The sequence below is a fragment of the Salvelinus sp. IW2-2015 genome, linkage group LG32 (genome assembly GCF_002910315.2).
Source record: "Salvelinus sp. IW2-2015 linkage group LG32, ASM291031v2, whole genome shotgun sequence".
Classification (NCBI taxonomy): Eukaryota; Metazoa; Chordata; class Actinopteri; order Salmoniformes; family Salmonidae; genus Salvelinus; species Salvelinus sp. IW2-2015.
Genome location: NC_036871.1, coordinates 13640321 through 13657521, shown reverse-complemented (window position 1 = coordinate 13657521; position 17201 = coordinate 13640321). Strand labels below are relative to the sequence as shown.

At 40.4% G+C, this 17201-nt stretch overlaps 1 protein-coding gene across 2 annotated transcripts in view; it reads left to right on the top strand.

Moving 5' to 3' along the window:
• The first annotated feature begins 6018 nt into the window (after nt 1-6018).
• The window catches only part of LOC111957263 (protein FAM110B-like), a 49538-nt gene continuing 38355 nt past the window's right edge, over nt 6019-17201 (top strand). For both annotated transcript variants that reach the window (XM_023978047.2, XM_023978046.2), the window contains exon 1: nt 6019-6166. The gene's annotated coding sequence lies outside the window, so the exon portion shown is untranslated. The remainder of the gene's footprint in view (nt 6167-17201) is intronic.

The window sequence follows — 17201 nt, the reverse complement described above, 5'->3', positions numbered from 1 at the left end:
ATGCTACGGTCACAAGACGCAGGCCTCCTAATTGTCCCTAGAATTTCTAARCAAACAGCTGGAGGCAGGGCTTTCTAATATAGAGCTCCATTTTTATGGAATGGTCTGCCTACCCATGTGAGAGACGCAGACTCGGTCTCAACCTTTAAGTCTTTACTGAAGACTCATCTCTTCAGTGGGTCATATGATTGAGTGTAGTCTGGCCCAGGAGTGTGAAGGTGAACGGAAAGGCTCTGGAGCAACAAACCGCCCTTGCTGTCTCTGCCTGGCCGGTTCCCCTCTCTCCACTGGGATTCTCTGCCTCTAACCCTATTACAGGGGCTGAGTCACTGGCTTACTGTTGCTCTTTCATGCCGTCCCTAGGAGGGGTGCGTCACTTGAGTGGGTTGAGACACTGACGCGATCTTCCTGTCTGGGTTGGCGCCCCCCCTTGGGTTGTGCCATGGCGGAGATCTTTGTGGGCCATACTCGGCCTTGTCTCAGGACGGTAAGTTGGTGGTTGAAGATATCCCTCTAGTGGTGTGGGGGCTGTGCTTTGGCAAAGTGGGTGGGGTTATATCCTTCCTGTTTGGCCCTGTCTGGGGGTATCATCAGATGGGGCCACAGTGTCTCCTGACCCCTCCTGTCTCAGCCTCCAGTATTTATGCTGCAGTAGTTTATGTGTCGGGGGGCTAGGGTCAGTTTGTTATGTCTGGAGTACTTCTCCTGTCTTATCCGGTGTTCTGTGTGAATTTAAGTATGCTCTCTCTAATTCTCTCTTTATTTCTCTCTCGGAGGACCTGAGCCCTAGGACCATGCCTCAGGACTACCTGGCATGATGACTCCTTGCTGTCCCCAGTCCACCTGGCCGTGCTGCTGCTCCAGTTTCAACTGTTCTGCCTATGGAACCCTGACCTGTTCACCGGACGTGCTACCTGTCCCAGACCTGCTGTTTTCAACTCTCTAGAGACAGCAGGAGCGGTATAGATACTCTTAATGATCGGCTATGAAAAGCCAACTGACATTTACTCCTGAGGTGCTGACTTGCTGCACCCTCGACAACTACTGTGATTGTTATTATTTGACCATGCTGGTCATTTATGAACATTTGAAGATCTTGGCCATGTTCTGTTATAATCTCCACCCGGCACAGCCAGAAGAGGACTGGCCACCCCTCATAGCCTGGTTCCTCTCTAGGTTTCTTCCTAGGTTTTGACTTTTCTAGGGAGTTTTTCCTAGCCACCGTGCTTCTACACCTGCATTGTTTGGGGTTTTAGGCTGGGTTTCTGAAAAGTGCTTTGAGATATCAGCTGATGTAATAAGGGCTATAAAAATACATTTGAATTGAAACTAAAAACCAAAAACCTGCAGACACTCGGCCCTATGTGGAATGAGTTTGACACCTCTGCTGTAATAGAAATAAGGCCATGCTCATAAAAAAAACAATTGTCCCCCCTAATCTTAAACGGCACCAACTGACACTGACATTATCATATCTTGTTAAAATGCACACCACACAAAGGCAAGTCACAAGGTACTTCTTTCAATTCAAGGCACAGATTGGATCATGCTCCCTAATGAATTCAATTTAGCATGAGATGGAAAGAATCATTTATGTGTAAAGTAATGTATATGCCAATGCCTGAGGATCACTGGGATATGGTTAACTGAACCATTAAATGATAGTGTCAAATATATATATAATGACACTATTTCTTTTTTTTACTTCCTCTATTAAATTAACTGCCTACTGAAAATCACACTTTTAAAAGTTAATATACTGTTAACTCATACACAAATAATGTTGTTGACTCGTCCCATTATCGTATTTACATTTACATTTACATTTAAGTCATTTAGCAGACGCTCTTATCCAGAGCGACTTACAAGTATTTGTGGCCAAAGCGTAAAATTGAGAAAAAACACTTCAAAAACCCCACCTATCTCGAACAGACTGCTTGCTATCTCCTCATAGAGGATGATGTCATCCTCCTGAGGAGGATGAGCTGGCCAATCAGAGGTCGACTTGCGTTAATATTTTTAACGACCATTATATGCCCACACCATTCTGTTTTTAGGGTACACCTCAACCATTCAAACACAGAAAAACAGCTTTTTAATAATTTTTAGAAGTACAACTATTTCACTCATTGTAATTAAATTGTAATCACTCATATTTAATAGAAATCTGGAAACACTGGACAGTTACTTTAATGCTCTGATTAATGTGCATACCAGGCCAGCATGATTTGCCCATAGAAATCAAATGGATAGAAGGGGCCTCCCCATTCAAGTCAATGATGGCATAATGGATGGACTGGCAGCGTTTTCAAGTGTACCTATAGGAGCAAAGCAGGAAGTAAAAGCAGAACGTGTACCCAACCAATATGTGCTGTGATTTGTTAAAACAAACATTCAATTTCACATCAGTTAACATCATTTGAATTAGCATTCTACATTACCATGGGAAATTATTGCATCACAATACCAGGCAGCCATAGCGAGTGTACCCATGAGATGACCCTTCACTAAGCCACACCCCTTTAGTTACTGTTGCAACCTTCAACAACATTTTCCCGGGAAGCCCAATTCCCCATTCTAACTAGTGGAGAAAACCCTTCACAATTATCTCAAACTGTGCTTCTAATACACAATTAAACTAAACACAGACTACCCCTTGCTAATCAGGAAACCCTTGGGTATGTTGTGGTGAACTGTCATTACAATTGCTTCAGGGGAACCTGGTAAAATTATGTAGTGTAGCTAGCCACTGAATGTCTCTGAATTCACTGTCAGCATCAGTGGCGATTTTAGCATGTACATCTTGGTGGGGCAAAAAAAAAACTACACAACATAACACTAAACAATACATTAATTGCACTATATGGGTGACACAAACTGTTAGGGCCTACATAAAGCTGTCCCAACAGCAGTCCCAACACCTTACTACTGCTACACCTCGCTATCTGCGGAGCCTTGTCTGGCAGTGAACCAGTTCATTCAGCCTCATTTACTGCCTTTAAAAAAAAGCTAAGCTGATATGGCTGACATTAAACAAATGTGGTTTCTACTGACAATTGAGATGTACAAACTATGGCATAAGGGAGCGGATAAGAAGAAATCCGTAATTTAGATTAAAACATTAATGAGCGAGCTAGGACGGACGTTGTCAATATAACTATTTGTTCAGCACTTTTGAAATATGCAGCAACCGAATTCAGAACATGGGTCTTTCTGAAAGTATTCTCCCTGGAAACCAAGTCAGCACCGTAGGATAAATAAAGGGGGCATATAAGCAGACAATGAAAGCTCTTACAATATTTGATGATGACATTTCTCTAAAACAGGCTATAAGCTACATGTGCACCACCAAGTTTGTTGAGGAGGAGGAGCCTACTGTTGTAGGCTAAATTATGTGGGGAAAATGGACCAAATTATCAGGGTGAGGCACATGGGCTACTAACAGCTTACTAAACAACACACACTTAGTATTGCTTTCTTAGCTACAGTATACATATCTCTCTGGCATATTACATCATTTATGCAGCAGCATACAAGACATTTTTGGACACACCTTGTTGTGCTTTGCTCACTTGAACAGGAAGGTGGTATGACGGTCCTTCGTGGACAAACGTTGTCTTCAAAGTCTGACATTATCTGTATTTATGGTGCTTTCAAGACAACTGGGAACTCAGGGGAAAAAACAAGGTTGAATCATGATGACATCAGGGATCTTCAGGTCGGAGCTCTAGAAAGAGGCCCGAGTTCCCGACTTGCAATTCTGAGTTGAATGACCGTTCAAAACGTATTTTCCCAGTCAGAGCTCATTTTTTCCCGAGGTCTAAGATTTCGCAGTTCTGAGTTTTGTTGTTTTGAGCATGGCAGAAGTCATGCTGGATTGACAGCATGGCCAATGTTGAATGTTTGTCCTTTTTAAGCTTGGAAAAGAGACCCTTAAACCCAGACTTGGACCAAACACCCAGTCACCTGAATAGCAGGCTAGTGATTGCTTTGCAATGCTTGCAGTTAGGCACTGATTCCTTCCAAACCACTCATTGTTAAATTTGCAATTTCCAACTTGTTGTGTAATATTTATGTCTAATGAGCACAGACACGTTTTATCTATAATTTCTAATCCTTATTAATTTTCAAATGACAAGCATTGTCGACTTGATTCATGATGAGGACTGCTTGTCTAGCTAAGATTTTAAAGGGGATACCTAGTCAGTACAACTGAAAGTACAACAAGTACAACTGAAATGTGTCTTTCGCATTTAACCCAACCCCTCTGAATCAGAGAGGTGCAGGGGGCTGCCTTAATCAACATCCAGTGCCCCTGGGAACAGTGGGTTAACTGCCTTGCTCAGGGGCAGAACAACAGATTTTTACCTTCTCAGCTCGGGGATTTGATCCAGCAACCTTTTTGTTAATGGCCCAGCACTCTAACCAGTCCAATCAAAGCTACTGAAGATATAACGTGATTTGACGTCATTTTATGTGTTGCCAATGACCTTGAGCCTGCTTGGGTGGGAACTTCTAATGTAACTCTATGGCAGCACCCAAGGGGCTTGAATTTTCTAGCTCTACCTCTAGAGCTCACTGCAGTGATGTAGTGTCCCAGTGAGTGACAGAACACTGAGCCAATCACGGCGCAACCAAAAAACATTACCAACCCCTACTGTCACGCTCTGACCTGAGAGATATTTTTTATGTCTACTTTGGTTTGGTCAGGGCGTGAGTTGGGGTGGGTATTCTATGTTTTGTAGTTCTATGTTTTGGCCGGGTAGGGTTCTCAATCAGGGACAGCTGTCTATCTTTATCTCTGATTGAGAACCATACTTAGGCTGCCCTTTTTCCCACCTGTGTTTGTGGGAAGTTGACTTTGTTTAGGGCACTTAGCCTTTGAGCTTCATGGTTTGTTTTTGTAGTGTTTATTGTTTTTGTTCGGTGTCATTTTGATTTAATAAAGAAAATGCACCTTGGTCCTCTCTTTTCAACAGCCGTGACACCTACGCTTCGTGTTTTCCACTGGCTCCCTCACCACCACAGAAAGCACTGAGCTAGGCTGAAACACCTGCATTTTAGAGCTGCCTTAATCAAGAAAGCAAAAAAGAGTCCAAGTTTGTATGCGGCTTTATTAACTCAATTATATATATATATATATATATATATATATATATTGTTTGCAAACTGATATGTGACACGTATTAATGCCAAAATAACATGCAAAACAGGCAACACATTATTATTATTTTTTTTAGCTTAATTAACAGGTGGGTCTCTGCCCTACCTTATGGGTCGTTACTGGTCAGCATGCAGTCAAAACTATAACCACTTTTGGAGTTAACTAGTGCTCTCCAATCGTATGCTGATGTCGACAGCAGATGGGAGTTGTAATCATAACATTGCTAAGTTAGCTAGCTAACACACATTTTGAGAAAACAAGTCATTTTAAGTGGTTAGTGAGACTAAGCTAGCAAACAATAACAAAAGTATAATTTCATATTAGAAAAATATTCCATCAACAGGCTGCATTTCAGGAGTCACAGTAGCAAGTACTGTTCAATTATTTAGCCATTTAAAGATTTTTATTTTTAAGAACTCAGTTTTTGCCAAAGACCTCACTGGCTTTCATGCGATGTAAACGTGAGCTTGACCGAGGTGTCCTACTCGATCCATTGGAGCGCTGCGATTGGTTGCCCAACATTATGAAGCGGGGCATAGCGAAGGCTCAGGGTTAGAGGTTCCAAGGCCGTTCTATTCATTCTGTTTCTATGGATCAAACTGTGCCTTGCGTTCATAAAAAGGAGGTGTATCTTTTAAGAGAAAATGGAACACATCATATACAATGGTAGGGGTGCACAGATCGACTGAGAATAAAACATACTCTCGAATCTCAAACACAATCATTTATCGTTAACAATCCATCGATATTAACATGAAATAATGTAGAAATAAGAGTTTTAATCACTCTTTGATGATTTATATGCAAGACAACTCGGAATATTGTCCTAGCACCCCCCCCCCCTCTTTCCATGGCGCAGGGATACAGACTGTACAGTCGCTTGTAGATTGCATTGAATGAGCTTGTTTGGCGTTTCCCTTGAAGCTTTGAGGCCATCCCCACACATTCCGTCTAACGGAAAGATACCGCAGCATCTTTTGTTTTCCTGCGCTGGGTATCAAGGTAAGTGTTTTACCTATGGTTTACCTGCTACGATTATATCTTCCGCACGGACTGACGTAGACATACATTCTTATGTCCAGTCGTTATTTCCCCCAAATTATCCACCAACGTAGGCTATACATCAACATGGCTGTTTGAATGATGTCGGCTATTCACTTAAATTTTTACGACAAAAAATACGATACGGTCAGTCTGAMTGAAAATGTTAAAGTGTGCGACGTCGTGTTTCAACTGCCATGCAATCACGAGCCAACGTTCGTACGTAGCCTACTCTGGTTGTTTTTTGGCTCACATTGCACCATACAGGTGGCTGTCATTTAGCTAAACTGCTGATAGAACGTTGCATCTTTGCATTGTGCATCAGCCTGAAGCAGCAGGTCACAATGAAACGACTCCTAAACCTCAATGTCGCTCTTTGAGGTTTTAACATTTTGTCAAGATGATGGTTCGGGTGGCTCGAGCGCTGGGGGGATTGCAGAGTCAGCATCGTTATTGTATGGGGTTATGAGATGTGACATTCGAGTAATTGCCCACTAACAAGCAAGAACACTTGGACTTTCCAGTCCACTGAGAACATGGCAATGTTATGGCTCCTCTGAGATATTATTGTGGTGTTTGTCCGTTTTGTCTATGTTTTTAGGCTGAGCACTGTGTCATCATAAGATAAGTGGGAAATTAAGAGCAAGTGTAAGTTTGCATTGATTATTCTTCAGTGTAATATATTAGCATTAGGCCTGTAGCATGGAATGCATATAGTAACGAGTAAATAGAGGCTACCGTGTTCACTTGTTCTGTTTGACATGTCATATCCGTTAGTGCACCTGTCTGTATACCCACTCCTCACACTTCACAGTGAATAGCTGCTGGGCCCTTAAACTCTGTCTGAATCATTTGATCTACAGAGCCTGGTACACAGCTACACACAACAGGTTTATGAATATTGAGATTGGAGTGTGTGTCTGTGTCAGTGTGTTCGTTGGGAGGCTGTAGGTGGTAAAATGATTTGGGTAAGTGTCAGTGTGAATAGATTGTCATGACAAAACGAGTGAAAGGCATTAGGCTTGGATGACTTTAGCAGGAACCCTTTATTTGAATGTTCCATCATACTGCCTGCATAAGTCATAAACATGACTTAGCTTGACAGAATAAGTAGCCTAATGACAGTATGTGAAGCATGATACACTCATAACCGGTTTATAACAGAGACCAGCGAAGAGAAGCAAGTGGTCATAAACAGATGCATTTGGCCCAGGCCTTATCATTTTTAAGCTGGACACTGTTGTGATGCATATTGCATAACATCAACAGCCAAACATTTAGGCTAAAACCCTGACTGTGTGTAGTTTACCAACTCGAAGCAACACATTATGACAACGTCAACACATTCCATCCCTGATGTGTAATTAACCAATTTGAATTCCCCTGTTGATCACATTAAGATTAAACACTTCCCAGTCTCTCACCGATAAACTCTTCCCCTTTTTGGCTTGACCAAACACACACCCAGGCTGGCACAGCCAAGACAACAACAGCTGTTGATTCTAGTGTTACTCACAAAAACTTGTTAGCTGTGAGGAATGCTGAACAGTGAAGAATACGGTTTGTTACGGTCATGACTGGCACAGACACCATGCCTTTGTTTGAGACGGAGAGAGAAAAGACTGCAGTGTTGTGTTCTGGGTCCAAAACCAGATCTCTAACATATGGCCTCGAGATCAATGCCAGGTCAATGATGTTCGGGATCACCGTGGTTAATTTATATTTATCCCACTATTCCCACAACAATGGATATGAAGTTGAGAGTAGAGGTCGACCGATTTTAATTAGGGCCGATTTCAAGATTTCGTAACAATCGGTAATCGGCGTATTACATTGCATTCCACGAGGAAACTGCGTGGCAGGCTGACCACCTGTTACGCGAGTGCAGCGAGGATCCAAGGTAAGGTGCTAGCTAGCATTAAACTTATCTTATAAAAAACGATCTATCTTAACATAATCACTAGTCAACTACACATGGTTGATGATATTACTAGGTTAACTAGCTTGTCCTGCGTTGCATATAATCAATGCGGTGCCTGTTCATTTATCATCGAATCACAGCCTACTTCGCCAAACGGGTGATTTAACAAAAGCACAATCGTTGCACGAATGTACTTAACTATAAACATCAATGCCTTTCTTAAAATCAATACACAGAAGTATATATTTTTTAAACCTGCATATTTGGTTAAAAGAAATTCATGTTAGCAGGCAATATTAACTTCTTACGGCTGAAATCCCGTTAACGGGATCGATTTGACAACAGCCAGTGAAAGTGCAGGGCACCAAAATCAAACAACAGAAATCTCATAATTAAAATTCCTCAAACATACTAGTATTAAACACAATTTTAAAGATAAACTTGTTGTTAATCCCACCACAGTGTCCGATTTCAAAAAGACTTTACGACGAAAGCATATCATGCGATTATGTTAGGTCAGCGCCAAGTCACAGAAAAACACAGCCATTTTTCCAGCCAAAGAGAGGAGTCACAAAAAGCAGAAATAGAGATACAATTAATCACTAACCTTTGATCTTCATCTGATGACACTCATAGGACTTCATGTTACACAATGCATGTATGATTTGTTCGATAAAGTTCATATTTATATCCCAAAATCTGTTTACATTGGCGCGTTATGTTCAGTAATGCTTTGCTTCTAAAACATCCGGTGATTTTGCAGAGAGCCACATCAATTTACAGAAATACTCATCATAAATGTTGATGAAAATACAAGTGTTATACATGGAATTAAAGATATACTTCTCCTTAATGCAACCGCTGTGTCAGATTTCAAAAAAGCTTTACGGAAAAAGCACACCATGCAGTAATCTGAGTACAGCGCTCAGGCACCAAAACAAGCCATACAGATACCTGCCATGTTGTGGTGTCAACAGAAGTCAGAAATAGCATTATAAATATTCACTTACCTTTGATCTTCATCGGAATGCACTCCCAGGAATCCCAGTTCCACAATAAATGTTTGTTTTGTTCGATAAAGTCCGTAATTTATGTCCAAATACCTCCTTTTTGTTTGCGCGTTTAGTTCACAAATCCAAATTCAAGAGGCGCAGGCACTTAGTCCAGACGAAAAGTCAAAAAAGTTATATTACAGTTCGTAGAAACATGTTAAACGATGTATAGAATCAATCTTTAGGAGGTTTTTAACATAAATCTTCAATAATGTTTCAACCAGACAATTCCTTTGTCTTTAGAAAGGAAAAGAAACACAGCTAACTCTCACGGGCGCAAGCCTGACTGAGCTCATGGCATTCTGCCAGACACCTGACTCAAACAGCTCTTATTCTCTCCCCCTTCACAGTAGAAGCCTGAAACAAGGTTCTAAAGACTGTTGACATCTAGTGGAAGCCGTAGGAAGTGCAATCGGACCAAATTCTACACTGTATATTGGATAGGCAAAGACTTGAAAACCTACAAACCTCAGATTTCCCACTTCCTGGTTTGATTTTTTTCTCAGGTTTTTGCCTGCCATATGAGTTCTGTTATACTCACAGACATCATTCAAACAGTTTTAGAAACTTCAGTGTTTTCTATCCAAATCTACTTATAATATGCATATCTTAGCTTCTGGGCCTGAGTAGCAGGCAGTTTACTCTGGGCACCTTATTCATCCAAGCTACTCAATACTGCCCCCCAGCCATAAGAAGTTAACTAGGGAAATTGTGTCACTTCTCTTGAGTTCATTGCACGCAGAGTCAGGGTATATGCAACAGTTTGGGCCGCCTGGCTCGTTGCGAACTAATTTGCCAGACTTTTACATAATTATGACATAACATTGAATGTTGTGCAATGTAACAGCAATATTTAGACTTATGGTTGCCACCCGTTTGATAAAATACGGAATGGTTCCGTATTTCACTGAAAGAATAAACTTTTTGTTTTCGAAATGATAGTTTCCGGATTTGACACTATTAATGACCAAAAGCTTGTATTTCTGTGTTTATTATATTATAGTTAATTCTAGGATTTGATAGAGCAGTCTGACTGAGCGGTGGTAGGCAGCAGCAGGCTCGTAAGCATTCATTCAAACTTTACTCCGTTTGCCAGCAGCTCTTAGCAATGCTGGATCACAGCGCTGTTTATGACTTCAAGCCTATCAACTCCTGAGATTAGGCTGGCAATACTAAAGTGCCTATTAGAACATCCAATAGTCAAAGATATATGAAATACAAATGGTATAGAGAGAAATAGTCGACGCGTCATAATTCCTACAATAACTACAACCTAAAACTTCTTAACTGGGAATATTGAAGAACTGGGAATATTGAACCACCAGCTTTCATATGTTCTGTGCAAGTCCAAGTGAACTTAAACATGAGCTTTTTTACATGGCACATAATGCACTTTTACTTTCTTCTCCAACACTGTGTTTTTGCATTATTTAAACCAAATTGAGCAAGTTTCATTATTTATGTGAGACTAAATAGATTTCATTTATGTATTATATTAAGTTAAAATAAGTGTTCATTCAGTATTGTTATTGTCATTATTACAAATATATATATTTATTTATTTTATAAATCTGCTGATTTAATCGGAATCAGGGTTTTTTTGGTCCTCCAATCGGTATTGGCGTTGAAAAATCATAATCGGTCAACCTCTAGTTGAGAGTAGTAGGCTACTCTGTGCTGTGCTATAATAGGCTACATGTTTGTTGCCCCCCTGCAAAAGGATATAATTTAGGCTAGCCTACACTCTTTGCAATGGCCAGCAGCGAGGGCCAATGTCAAGATGAAAACAATGTGCATGCTAACACAAATAATGTGCTTGCTGCCTCTCCATCCCATAAAAATTATTCAGCATGACCACCATAATATCTGTCAGGTTACATGAAGAAAACAAAGCATGAAGATGATAAACTAGCCTACAAATTTGCTTACGCAGGAAAAATTCAATAGGTCACTTGAAATATGTTCCAAAGCCTACACATTTAGGACATATTCAGATATGTAGCCTAACTATTTGCCTAAATACTCAACCCCATATTAGCCTGCCTATAGTGAAAGACCAGTAGGCTAAATCCCCGTCATGTGCGGTACTAGCTCAGGGATCAGGGGATGGTGGAGCCCTGGCTTTCTGAGGAATGCCATGATGGTCAAAGCAGAGAGGCTCAGTGGAAATGGATGCTGTGACGCGGGAACAGTTGAGTACACAGACAGAACATGAACAGAACAGTAGTCAGCATGCAGCTCTGTCTGAGAGAGAGCTAAGGGACAGGGAGGGAAAGAGGACGTGGGGGTGGGGATGCCCTGTGACTGAGGTAGAGATACTTTTGAGGTAGAGATACTTTTTGTTATGAATACTGACTAGGCTGTGCCACCCCCCCCCCCCCCCAGAGTAATTATTTCGACTGGTCGAAATGTTTAAACTCATAGGCTATTTTCCCATATATAGACACACCCTATGTGTTTTAATAAAATCAACTACCGTATATGTAAGCCACTGAGCTTGTCTGATGCTTTAAGCACACTGTGATTAAATAATTAAGACACACAAATGACTCAAGGGAGCCAGAGATCAAGATCGCCTAACCAAACAAAAGATAAATTGTTCCCGAACCATCACCTGCTGCTGGCCTTCGCAGATTCTGCCATTACTCTCCCAAAGTTGCCGGTAATAGGCTAAAACAGGGATCGGCAACCTTTTCCATTTGGAGTGCCAATTTATCTTACAATTTCTACCGATCTGCGTGCCAGTTATGATTTTCTTATGCACATAATAAATAATAATATAATAAAGTCTTTATCTCAAAATCATTGTTGTGGTTAATAACAATTATATCTAAATGAAAATGCTACAAATCTAAAAGCAACTTCAATTGCCATTGCCAACTATGTAAAAATAGCTTATATAAAGCCAACAAATAAAAACAATATCCTGATAAAAAATATATCACATTGGCTTTGCATGGCCTGTCTGTAAGGGAAGACCCCATGAAATGGACAAAAATGAATGGCATGTTATTGGCATTTGGCGAACCAAGTACACAATCGCAAATACCACTCAAATGGACGGCAGTTCATCAAAAACATATTGCAAGTGGAACATGGCAAATGCCAAGTGTCATACTCCAGAAATCCCAAAGGTGGAGAGTGCGCTCTACCGTCCATTTGCCATATATGATCATAGGAAGTCGGTTTCCAAACCCAAAAATCAGTGAACCATGTCCAAATGGCATAGGAAATGTCCAAATGACATATATACTCACCAAATTATATATATAACTATGTTAAGCCCTGAATCAACCTATAAGGTCTTTTTGTCATGTTTGATCATAGGAAGCAAGAATTTCTCATTGATGTTGATTCAGCATGTCCATTTCCTAATGGGAAGTTGTTATGGATATACATTGGCAATGGACACTGTCAACTTGCAGAAGAGCATGTTCACACTGACAATATAGCATATGTGTAATGGACACTGTCCAATCGCTCGTTGGTGTTGATTTCAGCCTGTCCATTTGGTGATGTTAAATCCTTCATTAAATACATTGGAAATGTACAATTGTACACTGTCTGTTTGCAATGTCTTACAATGGGCATTTACCATGACGAATTGGACATGCTCTAATATACTGCAGAAATGCCCAATTGACTGGCTCGTTGAACTCGGGATGGCCGAGCAGTGATAGTGGTTCCTCTCCATTGCTTGTTGAAGTTTTAGAAACTTCAGAGTGTTTTCTATCCAAATCTACTAATAATATGCATATCTTATCTCCTGGGGATGAGTAACTGGCAGTTGAATTTGGGTATGCTTTTCATCCAAATGTGAAAATGCTGCCCCCTACCCTAGGGAAGTTAACCATCATCAAACGGACGTTAGATAAATGGCTGGTTCTATTTTTCCTTACACTGTAGGTTTATGTACTTTGACGTGAAGCTGGCAAATTAGCACTGTATTACCATTTTCAACCTTTAATCCCAGAAAATGGACATTAACTCAAAGAGCGTTGAGGCCTCAACGACATCTTGTTTCTGGGCTAAAAGTACATTTGGCTAAACCTGTGCTCACCGAGTTTCATCTTTGAAGTGTTTTCCGTTTACGAGAAACGGCCATGTCCATTTGGTGTTTTTGTTTTGTCCATTTGCAATATACAGCCAGTCGCCATCTGGTGGAATTTTCCGGTACAGCAGATGAGACTTCATTTGATGACTTCCTGGAAGACCGGGCACTGGGGGACGCCCGAGAGACGGCTGGTTAATTTTAATAATACCCACGGACGTCTAGTAAGGGACCGTACATTTGTAATATGGAGATCCTCATCAAACATACGGGAAATGCCACTTTCGTCCCTTAATGTATGAACTTGAAACATTGTATCAACTATCAACTTGGTCCAGCCCTAAGCTAACAAACTTGCAACATTGTATAAAATATTCTGGACCCTCAAGAGTTTCCCCTGCCAGTGAGCTCTGGACAGACACAGCTGTAGGCTATTTGCGCAAGGGATAAGAAGTAATCAGGTAGGCCTATTTTATAACATTTCCACCGGATCAGAGCATGGATCAGAGCATGACGGGTTATCGAAAGGGAGCGAGCTGGAAAGATTTTTCAAATAGGCTACATTGAGGGAACTATTGTCATTCTCAATGGATGTAAAAACAGACTTTGTTTACTTGCTGTTTGAGGTGAAGAAAAAATTACTTTGAGAATCTCCACAGCTCATTAGTAGTGGTGAGTTAAGACAGAAATACTGTCAGATCCCCAAATGGGCACATTTTATAAGTCTACATGTGCACTCAAGCCAGGTAGCCCAGGCCTACTTCTATGTGTAGTCAGGTGTGCGTCCTTAGTCAACATTGACAGGAGCGCTCCAAACAAAACACAATGAATAAATTGACCTCGTAAATGGAATGAAATAAACCAAAACGTGTTTCTCACAAATGTAGCCTAGGATGTGTTCTCTGCAAACAACATGTCCACTCCAAAATTGAGAACAGTAAAAATAGTAATATATTGAATTCATTAACAGAAATGACGGTATCCAAACAAACATTGTAGATTAGAAATGATGTGAATTAACGGTTTATGTACTACTGGTCTGCCATCCCTGTGGCTTCCGCAATGGATTAGTCCACTGAGACATGCATCAATCAAGACATGTCCCATACATGTTTTGGGAATTTTCTGCAATTCTACACATTTTGCCACGGGGCAAAGGGAAATCTGCAGTTTTATAGCTAATCTCATGCTATTGTACACATTTTGCCATGAGGAAGTTTATCATTTTTAAAGCTAAAATATAAATGTATTTCCATGACAGAAAAAAGTAATTTTGGACTGACCAATGTAGATAGTTACATATCAGGAAATTTCGATTAGAAATCTTTTGGATATCAGAGCAACCTGGATGGAATCTTATTTGAGTCAGAAAGGATGTTCATATGATAGGGAAGATATTCAAAACCTTGCAGAGAGCCTATCCAACTGACAATCTCTTAGAGAAAGAAAAATACACTTTTGGAACCAGGACTTAAAACAAACAATGTTGGCACAAGATGGAGGGAATGTTGGAACATAACTAACAAAATTACAGTTAAAGAAAATGTACGCTTGCTTAATCCAGTATAAACTAATGTATGGAATGTATTATACGAGAGACAAAATTCACAAATTCTACAGCACAACGGCATAGTCATGTCTTCAGTGTTAAACTAATAATGACTCCATAATCCATGCCTTCTGGGAATGCTATAAAGTCCAAAAGTTATGGGCGGAGCTGGAATGTTGTCAGACTTATTACAATATAAACATCTTTTTAATTTGTCTGTTTGCAAATTTCAAGACATGGCATTATGGGGGTGTAGTGAGACACCCAATGGGCTGGACGATTCTCTTCTCATCTTGAAAAATGTCTACTAAAAATGTGGACATCAATCAATCCGCAATCATTAACACAATGGAAAAATCTAAAGATTTATTATTGAAATATTGAAATATCATGGGCGACTGAGGAAAACCAAATTGGTACAATTTAAGGCCATGTGGAAAACACTAATGCAGGCACTAGGGATGGGGGTGTGAGCATGCGGGTCTGGGCAGATGAGATGTAGTCATTGTTCGTTTCAGTTATTTTGGGCCTCCCATAACATGAGAGTGATTTAAAATTCATTTAATCAGAATGTCATTCCAGTACACTGCTTGCTATGGATTCTATCTGATAGTGTTTGCATGTTTAGGTAAAGAGACAAATAATGTCCCCGTTTGGAACACTTGACAAGTAGAGAGCATGCGAAAGATGAATTGGTCACAGTGTGAAAATGTATCTTGATAGTGATGAGTGGGTCGTCATCCTCCAGGCCTGACCTTGTGCCTGCAGCGATGGGATCTAGGGCTGCAAGATATATTGAATGAATTAGATTCTTTCAAATGTATGTTTTTTTTTCGCGATATTCCAAATACCTATATTGCAAGGTACCTGTATCGTATTTTCTTTTTAATGAGCATTTATGTCCGCTTGTTCTTTTTGGTCTCGTCTTCTTTGCTCCTTCTGTGTTGTGTTCACCTTCCCATTTACACCAGAGATCTGTATATAATGACAAGATGCTCATCTCTCCGCCCTAACAATGGGAGTCGTTGTCCCAAAGGCGGCAAGGCAAGCGACAAGGTTAGGTCCAAAATAAGCCCATAGAATGCATTGGGCTTATTTTGGACAGAGTTTGGCGAGAGTGAAACCGCACATCTTCCTCTGTTTACACACAGACATCAAGCCCCTCCCCCTGCCACTCACACAACAAAGATGAGAGATCACTTCTTCCTCTCTGACAAGCGGTTTCAACTCGCTATTTGCATTTGAGGTTTGGTCCAACAGAATGGGTCATATGGACACCAACACATTGAGACATTATTTTACTGTAACAGAGGAGACGTTAACCTTTCTAACCATACCCTCAATTCTGGAAAATTCATTCTCAGTTTGTCGCACACAGCATTGGGGTACCACGTACCGCTTGTAGCATTTTAGCCAAAGACTGTTATACAAGCTGTCTAGTCAGTTTTTTATGCTTATTGCATATTTATAAAACACAAAGGATTTGGCAACTCATTCTGAGAAAGAAGGTAGGCCATTTGATTTCAACATCTGAACAAAGTGGACAAGCTAGCATGCTGTTCAAACAGTTGTAGAATGACAGAAGGGTGTGTTCATAACAATTCAACTATTCTACCTTGTTAACTAGCAAATAGATCCTTGAAACTTGAAATATAAAGATTAACTGGCTACGTCCTAGCAGGTGGGCTTGTGCTTGAGAGATTGTATGAGACCTGTGGTTATTTTCTATAATGCCTGCTACAAGATGTGAATGGTTGCATGGTTCTGGTTAAATTTGTAACAAAAAGGGCATTTACATAGGCAGACTTATGGTTGTGGAAGGCTTATATTTAGCCAAGGTATAATTGAAGAAGCCCTGAATTCATTAGATTATTGTTGACTGTTTGAAATGCAGTGTATTTGACCTTTAATTGTACAACAAAGCTTATTTAGAGAGAACATAAAATGTAGATATACAGTCGTGGCCAAAAGTTTTGAGAATTACACAAATATTAATTTTCACAAAGTTTGCTGCTTCAGTGTCTTTAGATATTTTTGTCAGATGTTACTATGGAATACTGAAGTATAATTACAAGCATTTCATAAGTGTCAAAGGCTTTTATTGACAATTACATGAAGTTGATGCAGAGTCAATAGTTGCAGTGTTGACCCTTCTTTTTCAAGACCTCTGCAATCCGACCTGGCATGCTGTCAATTAACTTCTGGGCCACATTCTGACTGATGGCAGCCCATTCTTGCATAATCAATGCTTGGAGTTTGTCAGAATTTGTGGGTTTTTGTTTGTCCACCCGCCTCTTTGAGGATTGACCACAAGTTCTCATTGGGATTAAGGTCTGGGGAGTTTCCTGGCCATGGACCCAAAATATTGATGTTTTGTTCCCCGAGCCACTTAGTTATCACTTTTGCCTCATGGCAAGGTGCTC